At 34.6% G+C, this 21058-nt stretch overlaps 1 protein-coding gene across 6 annotated transcripts in view; it reads left to right on the top strand.

Moving 5' to 3' along the window:
- Nucleotides 1-21058, top strand: part of LOC118277873 (fibroblast growth factor 3) — a 187220-nt gene that overhangs the window by 43085 nt on the left and 123077 nt on the right. The window lies entirely within an intron of this gene.

Raw genomic sequence — 21058 nt, 5'->3', positions numbered from 1 at the left:
AGTTTTGGCACTGTGATAGTTAAGGCCAAAGGCCTCTAAAGGACACACAGACTCTCACACTAGGATTTTCTCCTGTATCGTGGGTACGTTTACAAATATACATATTGTTCTACAGTACATATAAGAATATGTCATAAGTTTTTAATGGTAGTAGAATTTTTATGTTCATTGTTTTTTAAATGGTGCAAATAAACTGTTATTCCTTCTTTCTTTTTCTTTCAAATAAGTATATTAGGCGGATATGCGTTTGCTCTAGCTTTTTAGAATTGATGATACAGAGTTAAATATAGGCTCAACCAGCACCATGACAGACAATTGTTGATTTTTTATAGATCCACAAGTAATACTTACTATGGGAGTTTTTTCTCAATGTTTTTGCTCAACCGTGCTCAACTATACTTATGCAAACTAGACGCCTCCTAGACGTAAGTTATATAAACCGAACCAGTTTGAGACCAATGACATAAATCAGGGCTGTCCTATTTTTTCTAACGGCACGTAATGAAGATGCTCTAATTACATGTCCTCATAGACATTCAAATAGTTCCGTAATAACACCATAGATGTGAATATCACTCTTAATCTAGACCGTAATTACATATTTTGGTATTCACAATCAGTTAAACGAAATTGTGATAATGGCTCAATAGAGAACATTTGAAACGCCCGAAGCGTTAACCGAGGTGGTCTCTAAGATTGAGATCGTAAAAGTCTAATAACAACTTTATGGACTTCAAATGGAGATTTCGTACTTCGATAGCAGACAATTTCTATCAAATGGATTGGTTTGGTATGCGATAGTGTCTTGTTTGTTTTTACCGATATGTACGTTAGTTTCGTAACATAATGTGGTGGTAAGTGAGCCGAAATTAATGTAAAGATTGGCTGTTGACGTGTTCTTCGAGTTCCGAGATTAAGGCCGCCAGTTCTCGCCACCTGATTGTAAAATATTACACACGTTTCATTCTGTTTATCGCGCTGATTAACCCGAAAGCCGTTTATGGCTCGCTTTTATGTTAAACTAACGGAGATTAGTTTAATTTTTTCGTTTATATGTGAGCCTCAAATTAATATAAAAATCTTTGTGCTGTTTGGAATAAATTAAAAGTAATATTGCTTTCTTTTAAACCTTTCAACAAAATAGCCTAAAGCTTTTAAAATACAAATATAATATTTTCAAAGCTTTTAAGTTAAAAAGACTCTTGGACATCGTTTAATGTCCTTCGCGACACGTAATACCGACCATGCGCGAACGCAATCAAAATTATATTATACGCAAAAACTGATCTCCGTGAAATACAACAATAAAATAAAAATGTCTTCTTAAGCTCTCCTGCAGGCGAACTAACTTAAATGAATAATTAACAAAAATAAATAAATATAGCATTCCGTAATGACTTATGTACCAGTTTATAATTTTTGGAAGTCGTATAAACCGCTAATAAAATTATTATGAAATATTGAAATGCATTTATTTATTTTATCGGTAATTAAGAGCGATGAACTCAGCTGTTTGAATTATACACTTTTATACCACACACATACATAAGCCTACAGAAAATTGACGATCAACACCGTTCCTACAAATTAAAGAAAATATGAATTTTCACGCTGACTTATTAGAAAAAATGTAAAACGCTACGTACTGTTATAAATTGGAAACCGTAGCAAATGGTTAGTTATTGAATGTCTTAATTATTAAACCATCGGGTCAGTAAACTCTCTGATTGTGGTTTTTAAATGAAGAAAAATATATACGACAGTGGTTTATTTTATAGTAGAAAAATACATCTTTGTCGTGTGTATTTTTCCTACTTGATTATATGTACAATGTACACTAAATGTACAGTCAGCGTTCAAAGTAAAGTAACTGTCACGAATTCAAGGTCATGATAATAAATTAAGTAATTATTTTTTTTTATCATAGAGAAATAAAAAATACATTATTTTTAGTATGTAACGACGTGAACTTTATACAACATGGGTTTATACAACATTGAAATGTACTGTTACAAAAATTCCCATTTCAAATTCGAGTTCACTTCAATTGTTTCTGCTACTACCTAGATTACAAATAACAGAGTAAAATACTAAAATAATGTATACAAACATTTTAATTTAATTTAATAAATCTAAACTTCACGCCTTTGACATTAGAGCTACGTATGTTACTGGTATGTTTTATAATTGGCCACCCTACATAGAGCGCCTATATTTATAAGCGTCTAAAATGAAATTCACCGTAGCATTCGACTTTGTCAAGCTCAAATATTAATAATTACTTTATGAATGGATTCTTCCGTTCATTCGTCCGGAGTCGTGTGTGATGAATGCGCAAGATTCGCTCTTATGAAATGATGTGTGTCGCGCTTTATATTGTGTGAGAATAAATTATTGATGTACCATCTAGGGAGTTAGGATTTAATACGATATATATCGACGGTTAAAAGGAAATAGGGTATAAGCGACAAAAAATGAAATGTTCAGGAGAGCCGTTTAAACTCGTCAGTCGTGGAAAGAATACTAGGAAAATGATTTTTTTTGTTAGGGTGTAAACGCCAAAAACGTCATCGTAGAGCCATGAGAGTAAGCGCATCCGAAAGAGCGAAAGCGAAAATTTTACGTAGGATAGCATAATAAACTCTTTTGACCAAAATATCGCTTATACCCTATTTCCTTTTAACCGTCGATATGCATGTATTGGGTAATGCACGTTGTAAGTAGTCTTAGGATTTTTGTTACCACTACAAAAAATTCCAGTTTGAGTGAGTGTACTTTTATAACATAGTGTAGTGTCAAGTATTTTTTTATATCTTAAAATAAGCCTTGGCCTTTTACATTCGAAGAAAAGTAAAGTAAACAGCTTCAAGGCAATAGAGAATCAGAAAAGCATTAAAATATTTTTATTACCACAAAAAAAATTTAACCTACCTTTCTCAACTTCCCGGTAGCAATTTCCCCAGATTGCAATATTTAAGTCCACACCCGCTATACATGGTATAAAACAAATTTATCATAACAGCTTCTAAAGAATCAATCAACCTAAAATGAACTTTATGTCCTGAACGTAAGATGTAAAGATTGAGCAGTTATGAAATTTCACGTGAATTTCTAAAGTGGTAGTGGTCAGGCCTTGTCTTGTAATCTACTGCTCTGATTATATCAATTACTTCTTTATTGAAGGTGATTTGGCAGCGATCGTACCACAGATTGCGATTGTAGTGTATCAAAGATCTTAATTCCATTCGTTTTTAGATACAAAACTAAATAGAGAGATTCGTTGCGACTTCAAAGCAGCGATTGTTTACTTGCGACATGGCCATTTCTTTTGATATTAGAGATTTTACTAAATAGGAAAAGATTATTTTTAATTATATTTTTGGGCTTGCTCAACTGTTGGGTTTTGTAATATTCCATTTTCAATATAAGCAGTGATTAATTGTTATTGGTAAAGATAGAGTTTTATCTTTATGGTCGTTGTAATAACGATCTGCAATGTCATTGTCAAACTGAAGATATATTGAAGTCTTTAAATGCTTCTAAAAGACACAGGGTGTTGAAATCAATAACATACACGCTGTCCACATTTTACTTTAAAATATAAAATTCTAAACACTTCTATCAGACAGAAGCAAGTTCTATCTCAAAATTGGAATCTTTCGGCGCCATCTTTAACGTATAAATCAGTCATCAGATGCGCATGCGATTGGTATATGAGTCTAATCCCACATCTTGCGTGGGTAGAACAATACACGGTCAATGGTCAGTTTTTCGTTTTTGCAGTTTCACGCAAAACAGCGAAATGTTAAGTTTTTCTTCTTTTGTTGTGAAACAATGTTTTATGACTGGCGCAAGTATTTTGATGTCACGTGTGATTTCGAAAGCCTTAGAAATACCGTTTATGTGTGTGTATGAATTTATTAATGTTGGAGGTTCCAATATAATATATTAGGTATAAACTATATGTAGGGTTGAGTTGGAATCTCGCAATGGTACTGGAATCTCGTAATATTGCTATTATTCCGTTTTTCTTCTGTTTTGGTAATACCAAATGCTAGTTATAATTCCATAATCAATAAAACGCAGTCAAGATGAGGCAAGCATCTCAAAATTAATCGAGATGAAGAACCTCTTAGACGCCCTCTGCCTCATATAGGGGACGTAGGACTTTCAGTCATTACATAATTATTTTATACTATTGGATATAAAATACTCTACATAGTCGAAAAACCAAAAGACCAAAGCGCATTTACCGGAAAATTTAACCGACTTTCTAATCAGAAAATCCTGCTCCGAATACACGATATTCGTCAACTACGAAAAAGTTAAGCCAAGTACGTCATTATTCATGTTAATATTGTTATTAATTAAGAGTTACGTCATGTTACGTTAGGCAAACCGTTAATTTAAACCCGTTTCGGTTCCCACACGGGTCGAGAAAAGTTAATAATGCGATGAACAAGAAAATTCTATTAAAATTTCGTGTTTTTTGATAGAATACGTGGATTTTATTATCTGATGAAAAGAGTTTGTGACCATTGATTAAGTACATTTGAGGTCAGTGAGGAAATCAACCAAAGGTTTTTTTTGAGGGGGAAAAATCATTCAATGACTTCTCCAGCCTTGGGTGAGGCGGGAGGGAGTGTCAGACTCCTACTGACTAAAAACCACCCCGTTCCTTCTTATGCTTTGAGCCGGAGCCCCGGTAACCTTTTACTTGTCCGCTGCTCTGGATCGGGTATCAGCCCCACTGGGCCCCATCAAGGTTACTGTCTTTTTAATAACCTATCTGTCTGTACATTTGCCTACTAGACATAGAATTTTGACACATTTTGTTCGACTTTACGTCAAAATACTATCTCAAATAGGTTATTGAAATTGGCCGTTACTGATACTGAATCAATCTTTATTTTCTTGTATACCAAATGATTTGGCTGACTGTACTTTAAGCTACCATAGCCGTTGAATTTTCAATTTTATTGTTTCTTAATATGGTTGAAAATCTATTGCAGACTGCCTTGTTGGTCAAGTGGTTGCAAGTGCGACTGCTTAGAAAAGGTCTTAAGTTCGATTTCCGGGTCATGTAAAATATGTGTCCTTTAAATTTAACCATCTTATTTTGTTTTATGAGTTATCAAATAACTGTTACATAAAATACGTAGTGCCTTCGTTGTCCTGTTTCTAAAGGTGTGTGGGTATTGTTTAGAGTACCATATAACAACTGGTTATGTTCAGTACATGATATTACACTTAAATCATAGTTTTTAGTGTTCATAAAGTTGTTACTGGTTACAACTAGTTTTGTCTGGGTCTTACAATGTTGAAAATAACTTCATCTCCTGATCACATTGCAGGGAAGAAGGTTATGTATGAAAAATAGATAAAAATACATAATATAAAATTATAATTATCATCATCAACAGCCGAAAGATGTCCATCGCTGGACAAAGACCCCATAATCCTAAATCTTGTAAAAAATTATTATCAGGAATATATTTTTCATTGAATGTTATATTCGTAACCAATTTCACTTTCAAACACTTTTTTCCAAATAAAAAATGAATACACTTCCAGTATTTTCTTTTTCTAAAATCCCATGCAGTTGGTACCAAAGAGTTAACTCGAAAAAAGGTTGCATATCCATAATACAATTCGTGTTACAAGTTGACATCGGTATCATTATTACTAACAAAGTAAGAAACTGAGCTTGTCCCAAAACGCGATTCTCATTATGTGTTAAAACTTGTCGCGTCGGTGACAGAAAGGACGAAATAACAAACTGGCCAGTTATAATCAAGTTTGTTCCTTTTGCAACCAAAAAGAAAAAGAAAAAATAACTGCCGAAATGTTCGGTTCGATTTTCAAATAATGACGTTTAAAACATTTGTATTTAGAATTGCTTTTTTACTATTATATGTCAATTTTTATTTTTATATTTTAACTGACTTTAAAGCTAAACGTCCACAGGTCCCCATCGTACGCATCGTACGCATTCCGTATGACGTCATCTGTACGCATCGCAAGTAGGCATTGCTGCTGATGCGATCCGTACAATGCGGATCAGTGGACGCAGTTGTATGAGTTTCTATACAAGACAAACTAAAATCCGACGCGTGCGATGCGTACGATACCTTAAAATGAAGGGTTCTTCTTTCAAAGTGTGATTTACAACGATGACAGAATTTTGACAATCACATTTGATACCACTTTTTACAAGTATGTTTGCTTTAGAACCGACAAATTCTAATTATAAATCTCATTTGTCAAATTTAATTACAAAAAAAGTATTCGTAGCGTTTGTTTGTAATAAATACGTGTGTTTTTACACTACACTTGATTAAAAAACATTTGGCAAATTTATTTTTGTACCTATGAGTGTCAAAATAATAAATTATGCTATTTATTATCAAATCAACGGGCACTTTATAATCAATATATAACTGGTTTCAACATTATATGAACAATGCAATTAATAAAAACATAATAGGAATTATGACAGTGAAATATAGGCGGTATTGTTATACGAATGAATTAGGTATATCTATTTATTTTTTAATACATGTGGGAAAACCACTCATTATGTTGATTACATATATCTATAGGTAGGTATAATGTGTATGTATTTCAAATATTTATTATACTAAACTACATAATGATAACGTAATAAATAATAACTTTGCTAAAACCTAAAATAAATAATTACTGTGACGTAAAATAAATATTTATTTTTACTGTACACAAGATGAAAAACGCAAGAGTCTCGTATAAACGACTCCCGCGCATACATATGCATGGGACGTGCGCTCGCGTCGGTGCAGACAGAAAGATCGATCGGTCCCTTTTAATATAGCAATTTACACCTGTTTTACTTTTACAGCTTCCTTATAACATCTTCATCATCCCAACAATTATGTGTGGTGTGAGAAAAAATCCAATTTATGATTTGAATATTAAAACTTCGTTATTTTCTGGTTTCCTTACCTCCTTGTATGAACAAGATTGTTGGTAGAGTCCTTGATAAGCATATTGGCTTGGAGTACCACCAGGCTCTGATGATTTATATTGAACCAGCGATTCTAATTTATTCCAAAATTGCTGTTGATTTTGTATGACGTTGATTAAAGATTGTGTAACCGTTGTTGCTAAGGAAGTTTGTTCTTCCCGATATTCGTCTTTGGCGGTAAAGTAAAATTATGTTAACGTATTAAGTGTTGTTGTACCGTATTAAGTGACTGCCTTGTTGGTCGAGTGGTCGCAAGTGCGACTGCCGGGCAAGGGGTCTCGGGTTCGATTTTCGGGTCGGGACAGTATTACTAGGTATATAATTTTGCAGTTTCTCGCAAATTTATCAGTAGTAGCACGGGGTCCTTTTTACATGTGATCTTAACACAAATGGTGAATTTTGTGCGGCTGCCCTGCATTATGATGTATCCGAATATGATGAAGATTAAGTCATTCAACAAGAACTTTACCTTAACTATAATTATTGGAATCACATCACACAGAATGATTTACAATGTTCTTACACATTTACCTACGCGTCGATAAATTACTTAGCAATAACACCATAAATAAAGAAGCAATTATCCAACGGCCACATACGGAACACACCAAACTACCAAATTGCATTCCAAAAATTTTTACTCGAAATTCGAATTTAATCGAATAATCGTTGCATTTCAATTAGATTGGTTAATGGGCAACCGAGTCCGAGCATTGGACATCTTTATTTCGGTTCGGTACCGAGTTCAATCGATTTTGTAATCGATTCTGACGTTTAAATGGTTGCCATTACTTTAAGTGACGAAATTGACTATGGAAGTAATAAGTTGAATGAAGAAATTTTACTTGATAGTGAAAATAGATTTTGGGCGAGTGCTTGTTTAAGAGATCTGATAGGAGAATTTTGGAGTCGTGACGATGTGAAGCAAGAAGCAGATGATAATCAGTTCTATAGAAGTTTTGTAATGAACTAAAAGCCAAAGCTATATACGTAGATGTTAAAAATTGATGTATTCGGTGATCTAATGATACATGGAGCAAAATTCCCTGATCTTCAAATTGGAAGTTCAAAACTGTCAATAAAATAGAAAACTTCGCTTTAGCCAAGAGGTTTTTTAGATAAGAGATAGAACACATCAATTATTTTGATTTATAGATACGATGAAACGGCTAGTGTGAAGATTGTAACATTCAAGGCAATAGAAAAGACATTTATCTACCATTCAATGTCATAAAAAGACGAGAATTCCACTTCCATTTGACAGCTTGACTGTATAATGTCGGAAAACAACACGTAATTACATTCCGAAAGGTTGGAATCCATTAAAATAGCAATAACCCAAATATTTGACGCGTGCTTCCAAAAACCGGGCATATCATTAGGCACTGCCATAATACCGTTATTCTACTACTACTATCATGTTTGACTGATGGCGACGAAAATTGTTTTTATGGTTTTTAACATTAGTTTTTGCTCAGTAGGTATGTATTATTAGACTAAAATGGCTTGCTTCCCTATTTTATGGGAATCAAAACAAAATTGCCAAAAATGCCTGTTCCTTAAAAGAACAATATGCTTCATATTATGTAGAGTTATAGCCAGGTACTTAACTAAAACTGATCCAAAACAAAAATAGTTACAACACAGAGACAGACAGAATCAGAGACAGAGAGAAAAAAATATTCAAAAAACCTGATGCAATTCGGAACTTGTCAAATCAAATTATTACAAAACTATCCAAATGCACAGCTGACCATCTGTTCCGCATACTAAGTAACAAATTTAATAGCAATCTGATACCTTTGACACCCAATGACATGTCAGTCAATAATTAATTAAAATAAATAGTAACATGGACTTCATGAGCAGCTAATGAGATTGAAAATGATTGCGTTTTCGAGAAACATGATAAAGGTATGGATAACGGTAGTTTGATTGTGCCTAATGATATGACTTTTGGAAGTATGCGGCGCTTATTTTTGGGTTAACATCACATTATAATAATTATCTGAATGAAGTAACAAACCAATAAAGAATTATATACTGTTAAAGGGCGCTAAGTATGCCATCAAAGAACAAGCTTAGATTTTATGATCTATTTCCAATCAATCTTTGTTCAAGTAAACTTCAAACTAGTCCAAAATCCACATATTACCAATAAGGAGTCTAGATTATAGCCTTACAAACGAACTAAAAGGAACTAAACCCTTTCTAAAACACGCTAGCTCCCTACCAATGTTACATGTTGTAGCAATATGGAAGTGAAGATAACAAAGTTCAGTAAACTTAGCGCCACACAGAATTTCATAACCGACTTCACGGCAAATATTAATATGCACCATTGTGGCTTACACTTAAGACGTATTAAAATAAAAGACCTGAATAGGGAAGCTAGATGACTGGGCTAGGCTGGTATTAAAGCCGTCAGTGCAACAATGGACCGCGTGAGGGAGCTACAAAGACTTTCTAACGTAACCACGATTTTAACTCTTACAATAAATTACTCTAATATTATTTGACAGTTGTGACTGAAAGTGTCAGTGTTGAGCATGAGGTTGGACATTTGATGCTGTAGATGTTATACAAGTGTGGGAGAGCCATGCTTCGGCACGAATGGGCTGGCTCGACCAGAGTGATACCACGGCCTCAAAGAAAACCGACGTGAAACAACGCTTGCGTTGTGTTTCGTTGAGTGAAGTTACTGGAGGCCGAATTACCCCGGATTTCTTAATTTTCGGCCTACCCGTTTACCAGCTTATACCATAAAAACTAACAAGAAGTAAAGTTAAGGATTTTAGCAAAAATCAAGAACACAAGTAACACAAACTCTGAAATCGTTCCAAAATCTTTTCACAATATGACATATAATAAAATTTATGAAAAGCGTGAAGTTGATTTACTTTCGTTTGTTTAGGTAATAGAGGCTGTTTTTATCCTTTGCAATATCAGAATCTGCAGTAATTGTAGCTAATGTTGGCACGTAGGTAAAAACTACCTATAATGAGCCTGTGTGTGTGGTCTAAAGCTGATTCTAATTCCAGAAGTCCTGTTTAGCCTAATGTTTTATGAGCCGTTTCAAGTAGTCATAAGCTTCGACAACCAAATTAGCATTGTGTAAGGTGCGGTAACAGGTCGACACTTTTTATAGCGGATCTATTTCTAAAGTTTTTTTTGTTACGATTGAATTAGATTTACTTTTTGGGTTTCTTGAAGTCTTTTTAGAATAATCTAAGGCATGAATGAGAAATGTCTTTTTCATTTTCAAAATCAAACTGAAACTCATCAACACCTTTATCAGCTTTATCAACATGACACTAAGGGACATTTTCATCTGATTCTCTCCTGACAAGAAGCCCATTCATTAGCCATTCTCTTCTATTTCCTATACAAATGTTGCATCACAATAACCAATTGAGGCCGTCCTCTTATCAGTAATCAGCAGATTTTAGTCACGATGTAATTATTTGTATGCACTATCGAATGCTTAATAGACACGTCACATTTATCTTGTTCACTAAATGTTCCAGATACAGAATTGCGTTAAATACACGAAAATTGTGCCAACCGATTTGTAGACTGTGACAAAACGTTAACGGTTTGTGATATTTTAACGTTTTAATACAAGTTTTAAATGCTTTTGAAGTGATCGGTTCAATTTTGTAGTTCTATGTAGATTTTCCTACTGAAAAACGAAACTACTTTCAAAGAAGCGAGGTACCGTTTTAATTATGTCTAGAAACTGGATTTTTGGCCGAAACTGAATGTTTTTTATGTTGCAACCTGAATCTTACTAGCATAATAAATGCAAATGTTTGTGAGTATACAATACAGAGTGTTGTGTGCAACAATGTAATTAGCAATAAAATTAAATTATGGGACTTGTAGTCGTTTTACTTAAACGACGAACAACCACGTCCAACTGACTGTAGGGATCGGGATGAAATTTGGAAAAGGCGTAGATTATGGTACAGAAGCCACAGGCAGAACCTAGTGTATTGGTAAATAATAAACTATATCATAAATAAATAAATACTTATGTAAATTCCAACATATATTACAAGACATATTACATCTTAAAACACATATTGTGCTCATATTTCAATAGTTTAATTATATTCGGCCGAGATTGTTTGGTATCGGTTTCGGCCAAAATTCCAGTTTCGGCCGACACTAGTTCAAAAATAAATGCATGTTTATTTAAATGCGTAACATTATTGCTCACAGTTAGTGTCAGTCATAATTTTAAATTACGTATCGAATTTCGAACACGCATTAGATTATGAAATGCCGAAATTTTTTTTTTTTCCGAACACGCCTCTCGGTGTTTTGTGATAAAAAACTATGTTTTGATTTGAGTTCACTTTTTTTTGTAACTGTTCTAAAAAAATTGTTTGCTCGACTTATCTTTTGAATACTTCATTATAATCTGCAGAAAAATTGAATATTTGCGTGATGTTGATTTCAATTTTGAATTTATCAATAATAATTGTTAGTGATGCTACGAAATAATGTAGCTGTGCCAGTAACATGTGTTATGAAGATGCGCCGCCGCAAAGTAGCTGTTGCGAGAAAGATGCGCAGCTCGAGTATGTGATGTATCGATAGTAGGGAAGCCATCCATAGCACGCATCTTTCCATATAAAAAACATAGCTTAGTTTATTATTAGAACTTATTACGGGATATTTACCATGTTTATTTAATTTGGCGAGTTTCCGATATTTCGGCACTGTTGCAAGCGCCATGATCACGGATTAACTGGAGAAAATTAACTTCACTTACGAGTTGGAAAATGAGAGGACATTGCCATTTCTGGACGTGACGTGATTTTGGTTCGTGCTGACGGCTCTCTAGGACACTCGGTTTACAGGAAATCGACTCACACTGACCGATATTTACAAGCTGATTCTCACCACCATCCCAGACAACTAAACTCTGTAGTCACCTCACTCACCAACCGCGCATATGATTTATGCGACGAGGAACATCTACAGGAGGAGCTGACACATGTGATGAAGGTGCTGCGGAGTAACGGATATAGGATTGCAAAGCACAAGAAGAAACCCACTAATAGACATCGGAGGTGCGAGGTTGAGAGGCAACCAGCATTTATGCCATATGTGAAGGGAGTGACAGATAAGGTTGCAAACATTCTCCACAAATATGCCATAAAGACTGTCTTCACTCCTTTCCGGAAAGTTTCCCAGATGCTGCGCTCGCCGAAGGATAGCTTCCCTCTAGAAAGACCTGGTGTCTATAAAGTGGACTGTAGCTGTGGCAAATCATATATCGGTCAGACTAAGCGTACTGTGGCTTGTAGAATTTCTGAGCATATCAGAGCGGTGAAAAACAACGACGCACAAAAATCCGCTATAGCTCAACACATCTTGGAGGCTGGATCAAACCACTGGATTGAGTTACATAACCCACAAGTTATCTCGACAGAACGCCACTATATACCTAGACTGGTAAGAGAAGCGATTGAGATAACCAAGTACAAAAACTTCAACCGGGAGGATGGGTTTCAACTGTCGAGGGCTTGGAATCCAGTGGTCCAACTGTGTAAAACCCGAAAAAGTGCCAAGAAAGAAAAAAGTTCGCGAGCGGACACAGTGAGTTTTGTGTGTCGAGAGTTAAACCGAGTTACAAGTGACAATGGTAGTGGTGTTAGTGATGTCAGCAAGAAACGAACGAGAAAGCGGGTAGACCGATTTGTCTGCTCGTGAACACCCACCCGCATTTACTCCAGTTAATCCGTGATCATGGCGCTTGCAACAGTGCCGAAATATCGGAAACTCGCCAAATTAAATAAACATGGTAAATATCCCGTAATAAGTTCTAATAATAGTGTTAGTGACCATGTCAGTTTAAAAACTTATATAGCTTAGCTGAGTCCGTTTCCACCAGTGCTAAGCTATGTGTTCCAATGAATATAATTGGTAGAAGCTAAACGCATCCACAGCATCGTAGCATAACACATCTCTGGTGGAATAGCACCGTAACAGTTCATCTAACACTACATTACTTACTAACTTAGGTGCTACACAAAACTAAGTCAGAACATTATGACCATTATTATAATTATCGATATTATATAATTTAATGAAACGACCAGATACACAATAAGTTAATGTCACTATTGATATGATTTCGCTTGTAATTGAATATTATACGTTTTCGCGGTAGGTTATCTATGACTTAACATTTACACACATCAAGTTACACATATCCAGTTTATCTTGGTCTCGCGTTGTATTAGCTTTCTGGACGTTTGAAGCTTAATTTATACTGGTTTTGTTTAGTTTGATGTGTTAACTGCAAATAAAGTAAAATTAGTCTGTGAAACTCCTGTAAATTGTGCACGCAAAACTAACCCTTACATGATAAGAAATAATACTCAAATTCATATGAAATGTTTTACCTAATCAAAGGCGTTGTTAGTCGTTTCTACTACTGAGTAAATATATTGGTATCACACATACGCTAGACTTGAAATTCCAAGCATTTAATAAGTAGCTAAGTACAGACCAGCAAGTTAACCTCCTCCAATCTATCATTGGATTTTCATATCTATCTCATAATGGTAAAGTTGAAAATCTGATAAAGGAATTTGACAGAAAGGTGTAGGTTGACGTGCTGCTTTAAGTACAATCTCTTATGAACACAGGTGTATAGCCAATCTTCTTAAACTACACCAGTTGTGCGCTCATTTTGTAGTTTATTGGTTTTTAGGCAGAATAATACAATACGTCGTGTCTGGTGAATATTTTTATTCACTTTTGATAAGGTGCAGTGTTTTAAGAAGCTAGTTACGATATAAAAACCAGTTATTGTCGTCTTCATTGATACGTATAAAATAATGATAAGTACACGTATGCTTAGAATAAAGGAAAGGTATATTTTGTCATGCAAGAAAATCAATTACACAGTTCAATCGTTTCTCTCGTGTACTTTATAATTAATTATTCATTAATCAAAATAATAACCTTAAAATATTTTCCATAACAATACCAAGATTAGCTAAATACAAAGATGGCATTATTGTTAGAAAGACTTATTTGCGACTACATTTGATGTGAGTAGGCATAAAGAGAAAGGCCGGTTATGGTCGAGTCTGCTATAATAATCTATGAAAATTATTAGCATAGGTGCATAATTTGAAATAGAATAAGTGGGCAGTTCAAATATTTTACCAACATCATGACTTCTGATACCGAGAAGTAAGATTGTGGGATATCTATGAGAATGGCATTGATAAGAATCTGGAAAAGGACGCGAGAAGAACAATTGGTATTGCGGATTTTGTATGGTAATGATATGATTTCTACCGTTTATTTCATAGAATCACATTTGTGACAGTGTATTTGAAACTTTATTAACTATGAATGATTTTATAATAACTATGCTGAGATACACTAAATGAACTAAAACTCACTCTGCTCATGATGAAGAGCCCCTCTGTGGCTCGAAACTAGTTAAACTTTTCTCTATTTGTGCGTGAGTAAACCGCGGTTTTTAGTTAACTATGAATGATATTTTACCACAAAAAAATAACCAAAATCACTAAACAAAATTCATAAAATTGGGGACAAAGATAGATATGATTTCGAATTCCAAACACATCGGCATTTTCAACTCGGAAATTGTAAGGAATACAGAATTTCATTGAATAAGTCAAACGCAGATGAAGTCACAGGTTCAACTAGTTATAACGAAGTATCTACAAGACTTATACACGATCAAACAACTCGAAGATGAATTACATGTAGTTAATAAAATATATACAAGTGAAGAAGCAAATTACACACATTGCCAAGGTTATTACGGCTCAATTTGTAAAAGTCAGCCATGATGGTAACTAACTATGCTAATTAAAATGGATGCTCAGACAAATTATGTTGTTACTATGTGTAAACAGTTAGGTATACACATTATATAGGAATGCTATACATACGAGTGGCGATTTAGCATTTACTTCAGGAAATGTAGCTTCTCCTTTTTTAATGATATACGCCGGTAAACGCGCAGACGGATCACCTGATGGTAAGCAATCGCCATCGCCCATGGACACCCGAAACACTAGAAGTGTAACAAGTGCGTCGTCGGTCTTTTGGGGTTAGGAATTTAAGGGTTGTTGGGGAATCGGGGATTGGGAATTTGGGGTAATTAGGCCTCCGGTAACCTCATTTGCACAACGCAAGCGTTGTTTGACGTTAGTTTTCTGTGAGGCCGTGGTATTCCTCTGGTTGAGCCGGTCTTTTCATGCGGAAGCATGGCTCTCCCACACTTCTTCTTTATCACATTTATTGTCACAAAAAACTCTTCTTGTGTAAATATCTTAAATTGCAACCATAACAAAATAAATGGTGTTCCATAACCAAGCGATAATTTACAATTTACATCAATTAGCAATAAAAAATGGCGCTACAGATTACAAGGAAGATGTATGTAACGGAATTCTTAGTTGAAAAATTATATGTTGAATCAGAAATTAACTTGTAAAACATGATGTTCTATTACCAAGACATTTATTTATACTAGTTCCTTTTAATGTTTAAAGAATTTGCTTAAATTATTATAAAAAAGAATTTGATACCTTTTCATGGTGTGGCTTGACCTTTAGTAGTTAATAGGACTGGTATCACATGTCTGCCATGTGTAAGGAAAGGTACTTCTATTTGTTTGTTACGCTCTTTCTCCTAAACGGCTGAACTAATTCTGATAGGGTTCTAACAATATGGAATTGTGCATTACGTTTGGTTATTGGCTGTTTGTTTGGCTGTATTGTAAATAAACATTAGCGTAACTGTTTGTAATTGTATATTTTTAAAATGTCCTTGAAACTTGAATAAAACAAATCTTGTACAGAAATCGATCAATTATTCATGAGATCAAGGTATCGTATTACAGTGTCGTGTCTGCATAAATAATTATGTTCAATTAGTGGTCTTGTTTTTGAAGTAATCAAGCTACCAAATTCTATAAGAACAAGTACTAAACATGACATTTATATTAATCACCTTAAGGATCAATTTACAAATAGATACTTCTCTCTTATTTCTATAAAATCTCATCACGATTCAATCGGAAAGATATAGCAAATTCGCCTTTAAAAGTAATACCTTTCAACAATAGTTCCCGTCAAACATCAACAAAGATTTTACAGTTTCTGAAATCTATAAACCCAATTGCTATTTACTATCAACACCGCTACAAAATCTGCCTACAAACTGCATTGCCTACACAGTTATCGTATTTTATACCAAGTTGTTATATTAAATTGTAAACTTCATAAAGTACCCGGTAGTAGCTAACGAACGTCAGAGATCGGGATGATTCGGAGACATTCGGACATGATCGGATGTCGAGGATGTGGTTAGGCTAGAGATAGACCAGCGGATTAGATTTTCTGATAGAAAGTTGTCACGCTATTCACTGGCATTTGTTGAGTTTCAAGAGTTGTGAATTAAAAGTATAATGTACAATTGTACATTTATCTTTTATGATTTTGTAAATACCTAAAAGGAAGAAATGGAGCCCTTATAGGCTTATAGGATCACTTTGTTCCCTTGTCCGTCATTCTGTTCATACCTTATAATTCTGTAACGCATGGAGGTATCCAAATCATAATTATTATAATTACATATACATAGGTAATTTGGTTAAATGACTAATGACGTGTAAAAGTGTATTGACGTGTAAAAGTGTTATTTTATAACCTATTTGCAAAATAAATATCATTTATCATTTATCATTTATCATTTAATGAATAAAGTTCGGGATATCTCGGAAATATTCGTGCATCATCGGGGGGATAAGTAGCGATAGAACAGTGGATAAGCATCCTATGTTAGAAGTTGTCACGCAACCATACGTCTCGTTATTCTACGCAGTTTACGACCTCCTTGAACAAAACATGGAGGTAAAACCAGTGTACAGAACTAGTATACTAGTAACCATATTACCTTATCATCACGGAACATAAATTTTAATACCCAGTTCTTGCCTAATACACAGTTTTCTGTGTCAATATTTGAATACAATGATAAATAAATAATTAGTGTGCATAATTATCGAGATAATCTACTTATGGAACGTTTTATAATAAATTGAAATGGTCACTGGTGCATTAGCCGAATCCCCCACTTCTCAAAGTAATTCATATGTAGCTCTGAAGTCAATGGAAGGTGCCGGTAGTTGGCAATCAGATCTTTCTGCTCGTTTGACATTTTATTTCGTGTTTATCCTGATTCGGTTTGATTGCGTATTTGTTTTATAAACAGCTAGAATACGTTCTATATTGAACACCTAAGAGAGTGTTTCCTATAATCCCCACCCTTGGACGCCAAATTGGTGTTTGTAGTCAGGTTACTGAAAATTATGAGTATTCTGAATCCCGATTCACCAAAAACTAAAATTCCCAACCCCGAAAAGGTCGGTAACGCACTTGTTGCACCTCTAATATTTTGTATCCATGGGCAGCGACGATTGCTTACCATCAGGTGATCCGTCTGCTCGTTTAGCAGCTTATACCATAAAATAATTAGTTAGTTAGGTTAGACAAGATATTTTTTTTAGATCAAAAGAAATATCTTTGCATAGAATTTTATCAGCAATTTGCGTCAAATATTGTGTTTATTAAATACTAATTGACAACCAGATTAGTTAAATCGATTGATATCAGTATTGCTACCGAAAAACATATTTTATCAGTATCGTGTCCAGGTTACGCGATAATTTCAATAGATTACGATTACTTTCATGAATTAAAAGGTAAATTTTTGGTAGTGGTATTTCGTCATCTATATCTACTAAAGAGGTAACATTTGTTTGTAAGTTTGTATGTAGGGGGTAATCTCCATGAGGTAAAGAATAAAGCTAAAATTTGTTTGTTTGTATGTTTGTCCATCAATAACGCTGAAACTACAGACCGGATATTGATGATATTTGGTACACAGACAAGGAAGCGAGCGAAGCCGCTGGCAGAATTGTGACTAAATACTGTATTTTCTATCACCTATGTACATTATGGATGCAATAAATACTTGAATACTTGAAGCTAACAATAAATAAAATTCCTTACAACTAAGTAGATATACATTTTATCTAAAACATAGGTACACAATATTTTCAAAACAACATAATCGCTCTTTCATCTTCTTACAAATCAAACAGAGCCATTGAATCTAAGCTATATCGGATCGAGTGCCTATCATCGGTACCCGCCATTCAGCACCTAGCCTTATCTCAGTCTATAAGTTATTCCAGTCTATCTACATCTAAGCACTCTTTGTCGGTCTGTCTGTACTGTACAAGGACTGTGTTTAACCGACTTGCTCGCTCTAGGGTATAATGTGTTTGACATAACGTAACGAGTTTCATGTTCTATGATTATTTATGTTTTCTATATTATTTTGCTTGTGATTGCATTTTTTGATTTTAGTTTTAGATTCAGGTTTAGATAGCCTAAATTTTTATTTGGTGCCCAGTACCTATATGGCAATATGCTCACCCCCTATTACATGAGACTTATAATACAAATGGTGAAAATGTAGTATACATTGTATAGCGGTATTATATGCCGCCATATTGTGCACCTCTGCCTACCCCTTCGGGGATAAACAGACGTGACGTTGTGTGTGTGATGATTGAATATAAGAATAATTTGATATAAATACATGTATGGATAACATCAACATCATCAATCTTCATAGACTCGTCCTTAATTTGTTAATGAATATTTAATTTTTTTAATCAAACGGTCAAAAGCCCTGACATGTATCTATGATTGAGTTGTAAAATAATTTATTTATGAGATTTAATGGGTTCAAATTCAAGAATCCTATTTAGCTAGTATAAATTAAAGGTCTAATGAGAATCAGTCACTATTACTTGCGTACATCGATACTAGATATTTCGATTTTGACATCAATTCAGGAATCATACACAAGACTAAGGGTGATTTTCCAGTATTGATGTGCTATGCTACATTGCTGTGGATGCGTCTGGCTTCCACCAATCATATGCATTGGTACACATAGCTATGTGTATTAGTGGAAGCCAGCTAAGCTAAGCTACGTTTTAATGTGGAAAGGTGCGTGCTATGGATCCGTGTTATTGATGGCTTCCCCATTATTGATACATCGCATACTCGACCTGCGCATCTTCTTCGCACAGCTGCATAGCTTAGTATCAGTGGAAACGGTCACTTAGTTTCACAGCTTATCTATTACATCTTTGTAGCATAGCTGCATAGCACATCTCTGGTGAAAAATCACCATCACCATTGACACAAAGAGCGAAAAAAAAAATGGTAAGAAAACAGCTCAACATAAAACATTTGACAGTTAATACGTATCGGAATATACTCTACATACCTATCAGTATAATCTGGCATCAATTATATTATCAAGAAAATGTCGTCCATTTTAATTTATCCTTTAGATAACATAACTGAATTATCTTCCAACTAGTTATCCTGTCAGTAGCGTAATAATTATGCGTCCACTCCGTAATATGTTGTTGATTAGAATGACATGTCTCACAGAGTGAGTGGCGTGTGTTGCTACTGTAAAAAATGTTAAGTTATTTTTAATTGAAGGAAGTTGTTAATAGAGTTGGTTATTGCTTGGCTGTGTGGCTTTAATATTAATATTTTATGTTTTTTGTGTCTTAACTTAGACATATTACTATGACGCATACATATACACATATATGTAGCATATGGTTATTTTAAAAGAAGGCATACCATTACGCCATGTCACATAATAGTCATAAAACTATTTATCAACTTTCATTTTTCATTATTCGACTATTTTAATGTCAATATCGATACTCATTTTTTAGTAAATAGTCGATTATTTTTATTAAAAGAGAAAGAAACATAAATCTCTCTATTGCTTACACATCGGTGCACTTATGAAAATTCTATTGTGATTTAACAAATGAGTATCGATTCAATAAAGACCTTTTATCGATGAGAAGAAAAATATCTAAAGAATTCCTTTCATCGTTATAAAGTTAAAATGATGGGATCGTCAACGGAACTGTGAGGTTCTGTATATAATTTTGAAATGTCAACAAATAAAGAAATAAATAATAGCCTGTTAGTCTGTTCGTCAATGAAGCTTGGTGGTCGTTTTCAAAGTGTAGCTTCGAATGGAGAAGAATGAGCAAGAAACACCATTCGTTACTTTTTTTTTTAAACGTTGCCCCACATTAGGATTTACTCCTGTGTCGTGGGTGCGTTTACAAACATACAAGTTCACATGCACATGACACCCAGACCCGAAACAATTTGTGGATCACACAAAGAGTTGCTCCGTGCGGGAATCGAACCCGCTACCCGTTGCGCGGCAGCCAGTTGCCCAGCCACCGCACCAACCATGCAGTTACTATTTTTAAAAAGTTTCATGATAAAGTGTCTTATGATAAAGATAAGTCCACTACTAGACTATGGATCTGTGGAAGTGACCTAGAGTCCAGCAGTTCTGTAGAAGTGACTCTAAGTCCATCAGTGGACAGTCACGGGTTGCTGATTCGATATAAAGATATTGAGAATTTGACACAGCATCCAACCACGGAACCCCAAATATTAAACAATGCTCATTGATTCGAATCTATATCGTTTTCTTTTATCATAATGAATTATTCAGGTGCATTGCCACTGCTCAAATCGAACCCGGGCACTTTCACCGTAACAATGGATCGGCAGGTACCTTGCAGGTACAATGAGTATGTAATGCAATGCATCCCATTACCGATGCATCCATGCATGCATGCATTATCTTACACGTGTCGAACTTGCTTATAGGTAACGGGCTTAATTTTAGGGTTGACAAAAATGTTGTTAATTCATTTAGAATAGTGGTAAACGAAGTTACAGAACACCTGATGGTAAGCAATTGGCTATGGTGACCGCAAATCATCAGTAATCTATGTGCTATGTTGTTACTTCATGAACTTAAAAAAAAATACATACTTATGTATGCTATGTAGATACTCTAAACCGGCTGTGCCACGTTAGATAACTGGGCTTCGGCTCGAAAAGCAGGAGT

Source organism: Spodoptera frugiperda, chromosome 18 (assembly GCF_023101765.2).
Source record: "Spodoptera frugiperda isolate SF20-4 chromosome 18, AGI-APGP_CSIRO_Sfru_2.0, whole genome shotgun sequence".
Taxonomy (NCBI): domain Eukaryota; kingdom Metazoa; phylum Arthropoda; class Insecta; order Lepidoptera; family Noctuidae; genus Spodoptera; species Spodoptera frugiperda.
Note: the sequence above shows the minus strand (reverse complement) of the source record. Positions and strands in the feature narration are given on the sequence as shown.